General features: G+C 34.0%; 1 protein-coding gene across 1 annotated transcript in view; it reads right to left on the bottom strand.

Annotated features, from left to right (window-relative positions):
- Positions 1-16516, bottom strand: part of C30H8orf34 (chromosome 30 C8orf34 homolog) — a 237919-nt gene that overhangs the window by 129441 nt on the left and 91962 nt on the right.

The raw sequence follows: 16516 nt of genomic DNA, 5'->3' as shown, positions 1-16516 counted from the left end.
GGACATGGGTCTCCTGTTCCGGGGGTTGAGTGGGTTTGGACATTGACTAGATTCATGAGAACAATCCCCAGCTAACAGCGAGTGAGGAAATGAAGATCTTAGTGCTTCAAGAAAAAGCTCTGAATTTGGCCAATGATGTGAAGGAGTTTGGCAGAAGACCCCAAGTCCAGGTGAGATTGCAGCCCCAACCAGCACCTTAATTTCAGCCTGCCCAGAGGACCCAGCTAACCTGCACCCACACCCCTGGGGCACAGCAATCATAGGGTAAAAATTTTGTATTTCTTAAATCTGCTAAATTTGTGGTAATCTGTTACACAGTAATAGAAATTGAATATAATATCTAAACTTTAATTAGCAATTATTTCATACCAGGCACCACATTAAGCAATTAAGACACACTACCTCATTTGATATTTTACAAAAAAACCTTAAGAAATAGGTACCATTTTTACTGCAATTTTATAGTAAAAGTAACTGAGAAACAGAGAGATTAGGAAACTTTCCCAAAGTCACAAAACTAGTAACTGGCAGTATTCCAAGCCCCTGCAAGTCATTCTTAACTCTCCATCTGACAGGAGACACATACTGAGACACAGGAAGAAGCAAGTTACACAGTATAGTCATGCATCTAAGTTTTTGCCCATGCTTTCCCTCCCTGTTCCTCCACCTTCATGCAATAAAGCCTTTTTACAAGACACTGGTCACAATGGACCCCTAGTAGCTTTAGGATAAATCATGCTGTTTTTTTCCTTCATAGTCTCCCCTGTTCTCTCCCCACTGTTTTAAATAACAATCAGTGTTGGAACTGTATACATTTTCCTTCCAACTTCCAAATAATCAGAAGCACAAAGGTTGACAAATGATGTCCAGCACAGTATCTGTCACAGAGTGACACTGCAGAAATGATTTATTGAACATTGAATGAAAATAAATCCCCTTATTGACTTAAGTGAGCAGCTAAAACATGATGAAAAGTCACAGAAAAGACACACTCGTCTGTTCCTCCGCACCTTTGTTTCCCGATATCCTACTGAAACCTAGCAGTCAGTCCCTTTCTCCTACCTCCTCCTTCTGTTCTTTCTTCTTCTTCTGTCTTGATGAGTCACTTAATTCCTAGGATAAGTAGCCTCATTGTTGGTCAAAGAGTAATTTGAATCTGACCTCCTCATGAATTAATGTGGAAGTAGCTTACTCTAAAAGGAGAAACATTCTGGTTAAGCTTTTGGGGATCAAGCTCAGATTCCAAAGGATCAGCTAATTAGGCAATTTAATTTACAAGAAAATGATTCCCCCACAGAGAAGGTTAATGGATTTTTCAGTGTAAAATTATTTGACTGGAACTAAGTGCTGAGTAAGATGCCAAATATAAATGTGTAATGAGTTAATTACAAAACACAGAAACACAGAAGCTAACAAACTTTATTTTACCCTGCAGGGACATAATGTAGTCTGAAGCACTGTTCAATTAGTATGTATAGACAGCAAGAATTGTTCCCTGGTTCTATTAATGTACTGAAATTCAATAAAACACACATTTTGTCTTTGTTGATATGAATAACATTGGCTGTATGTATGGTAGAAATGATCTGTAAGTCAAATCAAAAGTAAATTAAGAAAACTTGAGTTTAAGAGAATTTCTTGTAAGCATTCTCGTCTCATGATGAATCAAATGTGGCTTGTGGAAGACTGAGTGAGAAAGAAAACTTCTAAAAGGAGGTACATGACCATCAGAACTGAAATCAGTGTGAGCTGTGACAGGGAAATTCAACTGACGTTTAAATGCTGTCTGTGGATGGTATCTATCGTGCCTTCGACCTCCATTACTATAAGTGTTTTGAAGTCCACAGGAACTTTGTGGCCCTCTGCAACAAACTCAAAATGCCGTAAGGCTGACACAACAGGAGGGACACAGGCCCTGCTGGCTGTCCCGTGGGTGGCTGCAGTCACGGTCTGATCCGCGCCACCCGTGACGTGTCTGCCCTTGGTCATCTCCACCACCTGCTCTTGCACCCGGATCCTGGGGTCCCCTGTGAGGCTGACTACGCCTCCCGGCCTCCCCGTTACACCTCAGACTGTGAGACAAGGTCACAGCCCGCCTAAAAGGCATACAGGGTTTCAATGTTAGTAACTATCAAAGCACTGAACAGGAAATTTACAGAACACTTCTCTTAAAATTAGTAGTAGTTTTAGCATCTTTTTCTTGTTTAAAAATGCCTATGTACAAAATCAAACAATAAGGTACTAATAACGTAAACAAATGAAAGACCCCTCCCATCTTAATTCTGCTCTGCTAAGCTAACCATGGACAGTGGTTTGGTTTAATACATACAGACAGAAATAGATACCTATATATTTTTACGTATTTATAGCTCATATAAATTTATACAGCTTTTGACCAATTTTTTCAATAACTAGATGACATATGTAATATTTCCTACTTGTTTTAAAAATCTAATAATTTTATATATTTGTGTATATATTTCTTTTTGCTTTTTTTTTTACTAGTATTTGAACTTAATTCAAATTAGACAATGTAAGTTTCTACCAATATGGCTAACTGAATGCCACAAAAGGCTCTCTTCCATTCCAAATACAGAAATGCTAAATAAAGTATAACACAATAAGATAAAGACACAGATATGGTAAAAATGTTGGAACTACCCCACTGGAAAATTAAAGCAACCATGATTAATATGCTAAGAGCTCTAATGGATAAAGAAGACAGCATGAAAGAACAGAGGGGCAATTTAAGCAGAGATGAAATTCTAAGAAAGAATCAAAAAGAAGTGCTAGAGATCAAAAACTGTAACAAGAACGAAGAGTGCCTCTGATGTGAGCATTCGTAGACTAGACATGGCTGAGGAGAGAATCTCTGAGCTGGAGAATATGTCAACAGAACCTTCCAGAACAGAAAAGCAAAGAGGGAAGAAACTCAGAACAGAATATCCAAGAACTGTGAGCCAACCACAAAAGGCAGAACATACACGTAACAGAAGGAGAAGAAAAAAAAACAGAAGAAATATCTGAAGCAATAATAACAGAATTTCCCAAAATAAATGTCAGCCACCAAATCACAGATTCAGGAAGCTCAGAGATAAACGCCAAAAACTCCTACACTTAAGCAAAGTCATATTCAAACTGCACAAAATCAATGATTAAAAAAACCTTGAAAGAAGTCAGAGGAAAATAAAACACCTTACTTATGGAAGAACAAAGACATAGATTACTTCCAAAACTTCTCAGGAACCACACAAGCAAGAACAAAGTGAAGTGACTATACAGTGTTGAGAGAAAAGTCTTACCAATCTATAACACTGAACCCTTTGAAAGTAAAGTAGAAATAAGGATTTTCTTGCTCAGATAAAAACTGTAATTTATGGCCAGTAAATGTGTTTTGTAAAAAAGATTAAAAGAAGTTCTTCAGAAAGAAACAAAATTATGTACATAAAAAACTTGAATCTACATAAATAAAGGGAGAGCACCAGAGAAAGAATAAGTAAAGGTAAATAAAACAATTTTTAATTTTCTTTTTTTCTTAATTGGCCTAACAGGTAACAACAGTCTGTTGAAAGTAACAACAGCAACAATGTATTTGATTATGTGTATATATGCTTGTATGTATATATATATATATATATGTCTATATGCTTATGTATGCCTATGTGTAAGTGAAATGAATGACAGCAATGATGCAAGGGACGGGATGGAGAAATCATGATTACTTTGTCATTATAAAGTACCTGTACTGCCTGTGAAAAGGCACACTGTTATCTGAAAGTGCACCTGGTTAAGTCTTAAATGTACACTGCAGACTCTATGGAAGCCACCAAAATTTTTTTTAAGTATAATTGACATGCTAAGGAAGAGAATATGGAATAACATGAGAAATTCAATTAAAACTGAAATGGCAGAAAAAGAATGGAAGACAAATATAGGAACAAAGGACAAGACAATGAATAAAAAGTTGTAACAAATATGGTAGATACTAATGTTTTTAAAAAATTATTTTATTTACTTATTTTTAATTTTTAAATTTTTTTAGTGGAGATACTGGGGATGGAACCCAGGACCTTTACCACTGAGCTATTACCCTCCACCCATAGGTATTAATCTTATTATATCAACTACACTTTAAACATCAATGGTCTAAAAGCACCAGTTAGAAGACAGATATTGTCATAGTAAACCAGAAAACAAGACTTAGCTACATTTGTCCATAATAAACATACTCTAAATATAAAGATCACATACAGATCACATATAGATCACAAAGAAATGGATGGAAAAACATATATCAGGATAATAATAATCAGAAGAAAGGAGGAGTAGCTATAATTTCTGACAGAGTAGATTCCAGAGCAAGGAAAGTTATCCCAAATAAAGGGGAGCATTACAGCATAAAAGGGTCAATTCTCCTAGAACATAATAACTCCCAAGATGTGTGTGCCTAACATATACATGTATCCTTCAAAATACATGAGACAACACCAGAAAGAACTGCAAGGAGAAACAGATGGATTCACTGTTATAGTTTGAGATTTCACCACCCCTCTATCAATGGACAGATCTAGCAGGGAAAAAATCAGTAAGGACATAGCTGAACTCAACAGCACCATCAATCAGTTGTACATAACTGACATATACTGACTACTACATCCATCAACAGAAAAATAACACATTCTTATCAAGCTTGTATGGAGCATTTGTCAAGATAGACCATACTCTGAGCCATAAAATACAACTTAATAAATTTAAAAGAATAAAAATCATGAATGTCTATTTTCAGACCACAATGAGATTAAACTAGAAATCAGTAACAGAAGGAAAATGGAAAATCACAAAATAACTGGAAATTAAACAACACATTTCTAAATAACACATGGGTCAAAGAAGAAATTTCAAGAAAATATTAAAAATATGTTGAACTAAATGAATACGTAAACTTACCAAAATCTGTGGATGCAGCAAAAGCAGTGCTTAGAGAAAGATGTTCACTGAATACATATATTAGAAAAGAAGAAAGATATAAAATCAATAATCTAAGCTTCTAGTTTAAGAAACTAGAAAAAGAAAAGCAAATTCAATTCAAGTAAGGAGAAGAAAAGAAATAAAAATTAAAGCAAAACCAAAGAAACTTCTGATACAGGAAATCAATAGAGAAAATAAACTAAAATAAAACCGGGTATTTGAAAAGCTGAATAAAATTGATAAGCCTTTAACCAATTTAAATGAAAAACAGAGAAGTAAATTACTAAAATCAGAAATAAAAGAGGGGACATTAAAAGGATAATAAAGCAATAGTATATGCATACAAATTTGAAAACCTAGATGAAACAGATCAATTCTTTGAAAGACACAAATTGTCAAAACTCACGTAAGAAAAAAAAATAAGAAACAGACTATTTGAATAAGTCTGTACTTATTTAAAAATTGAACCCATAATTAATCAACTTCCAGAACAAAAAGCACCAGGTCTACATGAGTTCACCTGTGAATTCTACCAAATATTTAAGGCAGAAATTATACCAATTCTCTACAATCTCTTCAAGAAGACAGAAGCAAAGGGAATATTTCCTGTCTCATTCTTAAAGGTCAAATTACTCTAATACCAAAAACAGACAAAGACAATGTAAGAAAACTATAGACCAATGACTCCCATGAGCACACATACAAAAATCCTCTACAAAATATTAGTATACAGAATCCAACAATGTATAAAAAGAATTATAAACCATAACCAGTGACATTTATCCTAGGTATACAAGGTTGGTTCAACATTTAAAAATCAATTAATGTAATTCATCATATCAACAGGCTAAAAAAGAATCACACGATCATGTCAATGGATGCAGAAAAATATGACAAAAATTTAACACCCATTCATGATAAAAACTCTCAGTAAACTAGGAATAGAGGGAAACATACTCAAATTGAGAAAAAATCCTACAGCTAAAATCATATTTAATGGTGAAACTCTAAGCTTTCCCACTAAGATCAAGAACATAAATCTGAAGAACAAGGCAAGGATGTTTTCTATCATGAGTATTTTTCTACACTGTACTTCAATTTCTAACTAATGTAATAAGATAAGAAAAAAGAATTAAAAAGTATATAGATCAAGAGAGATGAAATAAAATTATTTTTGTTAACAGATGACATGATCATCTATGTAGAATATGCAAAACAACTGTAAAAACTCCTGGAACTAATAAGAAATTATAGCAAGATTGCAGGATACAGGGTAATATACAAATGTCAACTGTTTCCTAAATACCAAAATGAACAAGTGGCATTTGAAATTAAAAACACAGTACTATTTATTTTAGCATCCCCCAAAATAAAATATTTAGGTATAAATATAACAAAATACATGCAAAATCTACATGCCAACTACTAAACCTACAGAACTCTGATGAACGAAATAAAAAAAAAGAACTAAATAAATGGAGAGATATCCCATGTTCATGGATAGGAAGACCTTATTATCAAGATGTAGTTCTTCCCATCTTGATCTATAGATTGAGTGCATTCCCAATCAAAATCCCAGCAAGCTATTTTGTGGATATCAACAAAATTTTAATGTTATACAGAGAATCCACACAGTATTGAAGCAGAAGAACCAAGATGGAGGACTGACATAACTGACTTTCCCATAAATCTAAAGTAATCAAGATGGTGTCACTGGTGAAATAGACAAGTAGATCAATGAAGAAAACAGACAGCCTAGAAACAGACCCACATAAATATACCTAGCTGATCTTTGACAAAGGATCAAAGGCAATAAAATGAAGAAAAAGTTCTTTCAACAAATGGTACTGAAACAATTAGACATTCACATGCATAAAAAAAAATACATCTAGATACACACCTTATACCCTCCACAAAAATTAACTCAAAATGGATCACAGACCTAAATATAAATTGCAGAACTATGAAACTCCTAGAAGATAACAAAGAAGAAAACCTAGATGACCTTAGGTAAGGTGATGCCTTTTTAGATACAATACCAAAGTCACAATCCATGAAGAAGTAACTGACAAGCTAGACTTCATTAAAAACTTCCACTCCATGAAAGACAACGTGTCAAGAGAACAAGAGGACAACCACAGATTAAAAGAAAATGCAAAAGATACATTTGATAAAGACTGTTATCCAAAATATACAGAACATATACAAATGAGTGAAGCGGTCAAAAGATAAAAACAGCTCTTAAAACTTAACAATGAGAAAACAAAAAGCCCAATTTAAAAAATGGGCCAAAGATATGAACAGATACCTCACCAAAGAAGATATACAGATGGCAAATAAGCATATGAAAAGGTGCTCAACATCACATGTTATTAGGGAATTGCCAACAAAACAACAATGAGATATCACTGCACATCTATTAGAACTGCTAAAAATCTAAAAATCTTACAACATCAAATGCTGGTAAGGATGTAGAGCAACAGGAACTCTCCTTTCTTTGTGGTGGGAATGCAAAACAGTACGGCCACTTTGGAAGAAAATTAGTCAGTTTATTGTAAAACTAAACATATTCATACCATACAACCCAGCAATCAGGTTCTGTGGTATTTACGTAAATGAGCTGAAAACTTACGTTCAGAGAAAAGCTTGCACACAGATGTTTTTAGCAGCATTATTTACAACTGCCAAAACTTGGAAGCAACCAAGATGTACTTCAGTAGATGAATGGAGAGAGAAACTGTGGTACATCGATACGATATATTATTCAGTGTTAAAAAGAGCTATCAAGCTATAGAACGACATGGAGGAACCTTAAGTGCATTATTACTAATGAAAGAAGCCAATCTCAATAGCCTACATACAGTATGATTCCAACTTTACAAACTCTGGAAAAGAAAAAACTGTGGAGACAGTTAAAAAGATCAGTGGTAGCTGGGGGGTGCTAGAAGCATGAATAGAGCACAGAGGATTTATGGGCAGTGAAACTATTTTATGATACTATAATGATAAACATATGTCATCAAACATTTTTCATTTCCAAAAGAATGAACAACACCAAACATGAACGCTCATTTAAAGTATGAACTTTGGGTGATATAAGTGTCAATGTACGCTCATTTATGATAACAAACCTATCACTCAGGTGGGATGTAGACAGTAGGAAAGGCTGTGCATATGCGGGAAAGGATGGTTTGCAGTAAATCTCTCTAGCTTCAGCTCAATTTTCCTGTGAACTTAATATTGTTTTCTGTGAAAACTAAGGTCTATTTTTTTTAAAGGAATAAAGAATGAATATATGCTACAACATAGATAAACCTTGTAAACATTATGCTAGATAAAAAAAAAAGCCCTTCACAAAAGACCACATACATTACATGTATGATTCCATTTACATATAATGCTCAAAATAGGCAAACTCATAAGACTGAAAATAAATTAATTATTGCCTAGAGGTGAGGGAGTGAGTGGTATTAGGGACAAAGAGTGACTGCAAATTGGGTTTCTTTTGGGCGAGTTAGAATGAGTTAGACTGTGGGATGGTTGTACAAGTCTGTGAATACAGTAAAAATCCCTGAATTATACTTTAAATTGGTGAATTTCATGTCATGTGTATATCTCAATAAAAATGTTTAAAAAATAATATAAGCAGACTCATGTTTTAATACTAAGACACATTTTCAGTTGATAGTAAGAACATTTTCAGGTCAAATTTTCGCATTTTTAGTTCTTTGTACCACAAGCAAAATGGTGAGAAGAGCAGTTTCAGGATACCCAGCACAACTAGAAGAGCATACACATTCAACACTAGGAAACTGATTACCAAAGATCGAATTCTGCTTTTCAAAGTGCTACTATGAAATTAAAATGACAATTTCTGTTTCTTTTCAGAATTATTCAAACATCGTGCTTAGAACAGGCACAGAGTTTTGGAAAACGTATCAGAGGTCAGGGTTATGAGACATTCCCATAGCAAGTGCCCGTGTGATTGTCCTGAAATACTTTTAGGTAAAATTTAATCATTTCATTTCAGAAACAATAACAAATGTCACATTCAATTTTGACTCCATGAATATTCTCATGGTATAATACTATGTAGCCATGATTTTTATATATAAAATTTGTTACTTTTTATTCAAATTTACAGTGAAATGCAATTATGAGTTTTGATAAATGTAACGTAGTGAACTCTGATAAACGTATACACCTAAGTAATGAACACCACACTGAAGTGTAAAACATTTCTATCACCCTAGAAAGTTTCCTCATGCCAATCCCTCACTGCCCCTGCTATGCTCTGAATCTATCACCACAAATTAGTTTTGCCTGTTCTTAAATTTCTTATGATTAAATTAGCATGGTATGCAATCATTTGTGTCTGGTTTCTTCTGTTCAACACAATGTTTACGATTGTCTTATTTGGCTTAGGCTGCCATACAAAGTATCTTAGACCAGGCAACTTAAAACAACAAAAACTTATTTTTTCACAGTCATGGAGGCTGGGAAGTCCAAGATCAAGGTGCCAGCAGGTCTCTGTCGGGTGAGGGCTCTCTCCTTGGGTTGCAGATAGCACTTTCTCATGGTGTCCTCACATGGCCTTTCCTCAGTTCACACACAGAGAGAGTTCTCTCTTCCTCTTCTTACAAGGCCACCAGACCCACTGGATTAGGAACCCACCATTACAACCGCATGTTACCTTAAGTACCTCACAAACGCCCTATCTCCAAATACCACCTATCACGTCAGGAGTTCTGGTATCAACACATGACGTTGATGGGGCCGGGGGAAACAACTCAGTCCACAGCAATGAGATTCATCATACTGTCACATGTATCAGTACTTAATTCATTTTTATTGACTAGTACTCCACTGTGTGAACATACCACAATTTGTTTACAGTGACTGTAACTTTTTCTGTTTGGGTTATTTTGAATAAAACTGCTTTCATATACAAATATTTGTGAATACATGCTTTATTTCCCCCAGGAAAATATCTAGGAACTGCTAGACCACAGGACAGGTACATATTAAACTTTATAAGAAACTGCCAGACATTTTCTCCAAAGTGATTGTAAGTTTTCATGCCCATGAGCAATGTTTGAGAATTCCAGCTACTCCACATTCTTGACATTTGGTGCTGAGTCTTTCATTTTAGCCACTGCAGTTGGTGGAAAGAGATATTTCAATGTTGTTTTAATTTGCATTTCCTTGATAGCTAATGACATTGAACAGCTTTTCATGTGGCTTATTTATCATTTGTTTATCTCCTTTTGTGAATTGTATATTGAAAATTATTTATTAGGTTATTTGTGCTTTTGAAAAACTGATTTGCAGGAGCTCTGTACACATTCTAGATACAAGTCCTTTGTCAAGATATAGTGCATGTATTTTCTCCCAGTCAATGGTATGCCTTTGCATTTAAACAAAATGTAAACATGTCCCTCTTTTCATTTTCTGAGAAGTTTCTAATTTTAATGCGGTCTAGTTTATGAAATTTTTCTTTCACCCTTAGTAATTTTTTTTTATCTCTAGGAACTCTTTGCCTGCACCAAGGCTGCATACATTCTACATTTCCTTCTAGAATTTCATAATCTGTTTTTATGTTTGCTTGTAATTCATTTCAAAATAATTTTTATTATGGTATGAAGTAGAAGGTCAAAGTTCTTTTTTTCCTGTATATTTATCTAATTGTTCCAGCACTAACACTTGAAAATATTTTCCTTTCTATATTGTATCAAATTGCCTTGAAGTGTTTGTTGAAAACTAATTGACCAGATATATTTCTGAACTTTAATCCATTCCACTGATCTGTTTGCTTAGTCTTATGTCAATACCACATTGTCTTGATTACTACAGCCTTAGGTAAGCCTTGAAATGAGATACTATAATTCCACAGATGCTGTCCCTTTTCCTAGATGATTTTGGCCATTCAAGGTCATGATTTCCACATAAATCCTAGAATTAATCAATTTCTTTTTTCAAGCCCGTTAGGAATTTGATTCAGAGTATACTAGATCATAGAGATCTAACTGAATAATATTTTGTTATGAATATATGTATCTATATTCGTAAGGGATATTCACCTGTAATTTTTTTTTAATGTCTTTGTCAGGTTTTGATATGAGCTATATGGTCTCAAAACAATGAGAAATTCTCCCTCTTCTCTATTTTCTGAAAAATTTTGTTTCATTTGGCATTGTTTCTTCCCTTAAATATCTGATAGAGTTCACCAATGAAATCTTGAAGTTTTCTTTTGGGAAAGGATTTTGCCTGCAAATTCAATTTCTTTAACATATGCAGAAATACTCAGATGTACTATTTCTTCTTGTTTTTTCTCTGGTATGATGTACTTTGCCAGAATTTCTTCCCGCTATATTTAACTTGTCAATTGTGCTGGCATAAAGTTACTTGCAATATTCTTTTGTTATCCTTTGTGTCTGTAAGATCTGTAGGGCAGTTTGGGCCTGTCTCTCCCTTGTAATATTGGTAATTTGTGCTTTTCTACCTTTTTCTTTGTCATTATTACTAGGAATTTGTCAATTTCAATATTGCTAATAGTCTCTGTTGGCCTTTTTTCTATTTGCAGGTATGCTGGTAACATACCCTATCAGCTTTTGTTTACCTGAAATTGTTTTGTCAGCCAGACATTTTATGAACTCATATTATAGGTTCATATTTTTCACCAAATTTGAAAAAAAAAAAAGCTGGATGTTCTTTCTTTTTTTCCCATTCTTTCTCCCCTCTCTTTCTAGAATTCTGATTAATGTCTTATCATTTTCTATTCTCCTACTGGTCACTGAAGCCCTTTTCATTTTGTTTTACATTTTTTTAAATCTCTGATCTTCAGTGTGGATTATTTCTGTTGACTCATCTTCAAGTTTACTCTTTCTACATGGTTCACGTCAAACTAACACAACATTGTAAATCACCCATACTTCAATAAAACAGATTTAATGTGATAATATGATAAAACAGAAGCTCATTAGTACACTGCCCTTAGATCTATGCCAGAATCATTTCTTAACAAGTAACTTTTCTACTCTAAGCAGTTTATTTTTCAAGTGTTCCTGTAAATATTCTATCAAGAAGGAAGACAGAGATAATAAGGTGATACAAACTGCACTGCCCATAGCTTCTTAGTTATTAGCAAGACTTCTCTGTATTTACAGGAGACAATTTAAGAATTTAGTTAATTCAGAAATCTCTATTCCATGCTCTTTCTGTTGTAAAAAGTAGACTAATATTTTATTCCTTTTGCTTCAGGATCTACCACACCAAACAAAGCTCATATTCACTAACATTAGGGTTTCTCATTGTATGTTCTACACATCACCTGCAACAAAATCTCTTGAAGGACAGGAAGAAGGGCATTCCTGATGAAAAATGTTGTTTCATGGGCTGTATCCAAATCTAACGAAACAAAAATTGGGATAAAGGCCACTGGAACTGGCACTTAAATAAGCTTCTTATGATTATTAAGCAAACCAAATCTTGAGAATCATCCCTAAGTATTTTAACAGTTCATGAAACATGTCTGTATTTGTGCAAATTTGAACTCCTAGGAATGTGCAGAATCACTTTATAAGTAGAGAAATTAATAAGCCTATGAATAAATTAATGTACTAATTGAGAGCTGAAACAAAGGCCTAAAAAAGTTTCATTCTATTTAGACACCAGCATTCACAAGATTCATTGTCCTGTTCTTTCAAAGCCTAAAGAGGTCAAGGCAATTAGAAAAACAAAGGGCACCATATTCTTAGTGCTGTGTATTAATACGTGCTAGTGCTGTTCACATAGCTGGTGCATGAATAGCTGCTTAAGGAAAGTATGGATTTTCTCAAATGTTTGCACTATTATCCAGACAGACAAGCACTGTGCAACTCCACTCAGACCACCCTTAAACCCAAGCTCACTTGGCATCTGTGCAGGCAATGATGGCACGAAGCACCTTGTTTATGGAATATAGTTTTGATTTTTATATGATTATAAATAAGACTAGGAAGTATAAAGCATGATTATTGCTGTTTTTCCTTTTCAGCATCTCTGGAATGTGGTTTTTAGATACTCGCCTCATCATCAATTCTAAGAAAATCTAAAAAAACCTTTTTAATGTAATTTCCTATACTAAAATGTGAAGTAGCTTTCAAATAATTTAATGACATTTTAAAATGAGTAAAAATTATATTGAGAATAAAAACATAATTGCAATTAGGATTTCATCAAAAATAAAATTTCAAAATCCATGAAATACAATGAAAGTGGACTCACATTTACAAGCTGAGCTATCTTTTAAACTACTGAAGTTCTTCAAATTTTCTGTGAAAATTAATGGTGTAAAATATCTCTTACTGCTCCATTGTAATTTCTTTTCACTTTTGAAAAATTAATGACTTAATAACTTTCAAAAATAATACAAATATTATAATTTTATTCACTGTGATCAATTTCCAACATAATTACTAAAATATTTGAGACTATCTTATATTTGAAGTTGAGAACTACTTAGTCTGAGGTGAACTGGCAAATATCTTATTCAGTATCTTCAGTAATTACAGCATCAATTTCAGAGGTGCTTACAATTGTTGTATCTTAAAACTCCACAAATTTGGAAATGTTTTATTTTCTGGTATATATAAATTCCACATTAAACTATTTTTGTACCGTGGATTTATAAGTAGTATTTAAAGCAATTACAGAAAATACTTGACCTACTTAAAAATTATGGATGCTGTATTGTATTTTCACATGCCCAGTACACTTAGAAAAGAAATCCACAAATACACAATTAAACAATTGTGAAGAATTAAGTATTAATCAATATGCATTAACAATGCTAGCTAGCTTCCTTAACAAACAAAAGTCAATAGTTTTACTAATGTTTACTAGTTCAACTAAAAGTTTTTTTCCCCTTCAAATCAACCAATTTTACTGAGGAAGAATCAATCCTTATATGAATGTTAATTAATAATTATGCTTTTTACCTATTTATCAGTTCACAAAGTGTACAGACTGCTTCCCATGCATAATAAATACAATTTTCAGCCAGTTATACCTGGTATAGACAATGGCAAGTAAAACCCTCAAAATACATAGGCAATAGCAAATTCATTCAAAACAATGTGTAGATTCAAGAAGATATTTTAAATACCAGATGTGTCTGCTGCATTTTACAATGACTTCTTGTACTAAAATTTGATTTCCAAATAAATCTTCAAGAACTCAGCATTTGAATTTTCCTCAAATAGATACAATCACTTGTGTTTCTCTGGCATCTGAATTTCAAAAATATTGTCTTAAAATTCTTTAATAATAAACAAAATGATGTAAATCTAATATTAAAAGGACCAGGAAGATAAAACACTATGCAGTTTCTAAATTCATTAAGGGGTGTTGCATAAATTGATTAATGTAGGACTTGAAAACCAATGGAATATTAATCGAGCTGTACATACCTATTGAAGATAACAGCTTTGAAAATGGAGAAACTTAACAAGCATTTTATTTTATGCCATACTTCACATATCCATCCATTACTATATCATGGCTGAAAGTCTTAACTTTTGCATTAACTGAAACTATTCATCTGTTCGACTTCATGTAAGAGATGAACATTCATTACCTTAGTTAAAGGCATAAGTAACATTATAAGCCATGAACTTATATACTTTTGAAGAAAACGCTGAGTCTATATTTTAAATAAATATTTGTAAAATAACTGAATATTAATGCGTAGGAGTATTACGGCCTTAAAGACAAACATATTTCATATCCAAATAATATTTTATTTAATTGATGAACTTCCTTGGCAAAACAATTTTTGGACAGAATTTTCTGTTATATGACCTTTGTTTACTGAGACAACTAGGCAACAGGGTTCATACGGCATTACTTTAGGGGACAGCCCAGTGGACTTGGAACACTCCATGTAATTAATTGCAGGGAAATCTCATAACCTAGAGACCAGCATTAGCACAGCACCAGCCTGTGCTCACATACGTGGAATCAGACGGAGAAAGTCGAACATCCAGCTACCTCTCATTCTTATATTTGCTCAGACAACAGGCTAAATGTCTAAATGAAAAAAAAAAATAATGACGAACAACTACTAATTTATCACATTAGGCAGTCTCCAAAACCCCATCCTTTTGGCCTTCAGCTTGGGAGACTAGATACAGAGAACAGAGTGGGTGAGATCTAGGGATGCCAGGGCTGAGTGGACACCTGAGTCTCCTTGAAGAATCCCTGGATACTCCTGAAGTGATACGAGTTCCTCCAATCTGACTAGACACTCCTAAGGTTATCACGAATCCCAAGGTGATTCTGAGAATGCTTGGATTCCTTCAAGAGATTCTCTTTGCAAGACAGAGTCTAACTGCCTTCCTGTGGGTTACCAACTGACCAATGAACTGTCACATAAAGGAAAGGAAGGAGAGAGAACGATATTGGCACAATCCAGTGTCAATGCACCAACGCACCGACACTGATGTTAAACAGGCAACATCCATTAACATTCACCATTCAAGACTTGTCCTCTTCATTGTTACTGACTGAAGCAAAGGAACAATTTACAGGCATAGTCATGGAGTGTAACTGCAAGACTCCATTCCTACAACAGAAAACCTACAGGGATAGTGACCACACTCTGCCTGCTGAACTACATGTACTTGTCCTCCAGCACTTACCAGAGGCATCGGTTTCTCAGAAACATTCCCTAGTCACCATCCCCCACTTCTGCATTAGATGTTGTTTCTATGTACAACTGCGTGCTTAACTAAAGTAGCACCTGTACAAAAACTATTAGAGTGATGTATTTACAATTTCATCTTGAACACTAGAATGTAAAGTTCCTGCAAACAGGAACCATGATTATTTTTACATCCCCAGGACCAAGCCCAGTGCCTAGCACATAATAAGTGCTCAGTAAACGTTTGCTGAATGGAAGCTGAATGAAGGGCACCACCACAACATCTGGCACATCTGCCACATTAATGATTTGGAGGCAGGGAGATAAGATTCCTTAATAAACATCCAGACTTAACTGTTCTTAGAAGAGAAAAAAAAAAAAAAGATGAACAGCATGAAGTGAAAATCCCATGACACAGTCTCCTCATAGCTGGAATGAATGCAGTTATAACATCAGAAAGTATCAGTGACCCTGCCACCAATGACTAAATAGCACCTGGTAGGCTTATGCGTGGGGGCTTATATCATTTATTATGATAGTATTTTACTGCCATAAACACTTAAAACCCAGGAAGCCTGTTTTGAAAAAAAATAATTTAAACAAAACTATATATTCTGGGGCTCCTTTGTTAAATTTATTTGAAGCATTCGAGTGATTTTATTATTTATTCACTTTCTAGTATATTGTTACAAAGTATTTGAAAACTGTTCTAATTAGTTAGAAGAGAAGAGCTAATGTCACTGAATTAAAAAACTCACTGTTGTATATGCGGATCACTCTCTCTGAAATAAAATTTCCTTCCCTTTTTTGAAAAAATGGTTTTACAAAAGGAAGTTCAATTAAAAAAACTTTTATGCAGAGATTTCT

Source organism: Camelus dromedarius, chromosome 30 (assembly GCF_036321535.1).
Source record: "Camelus dromedarius isolate mCamDro1 chromosome 30, mCamDro1.pat, whole genome shotgun sequence".
Classification (NCBI taxonomy): domain Eukaryota; kingdom Metazoa; phylum Chordata; class Mammalia; order Artiodactyla; family Camelidae; genus Camelus; species Camelus dromedarius.
The sequence above is the reverse complement of the archived record's forward strand: the minus strand, read 5'-3'. Positions and strand labels throughout refer to the sequence as shown.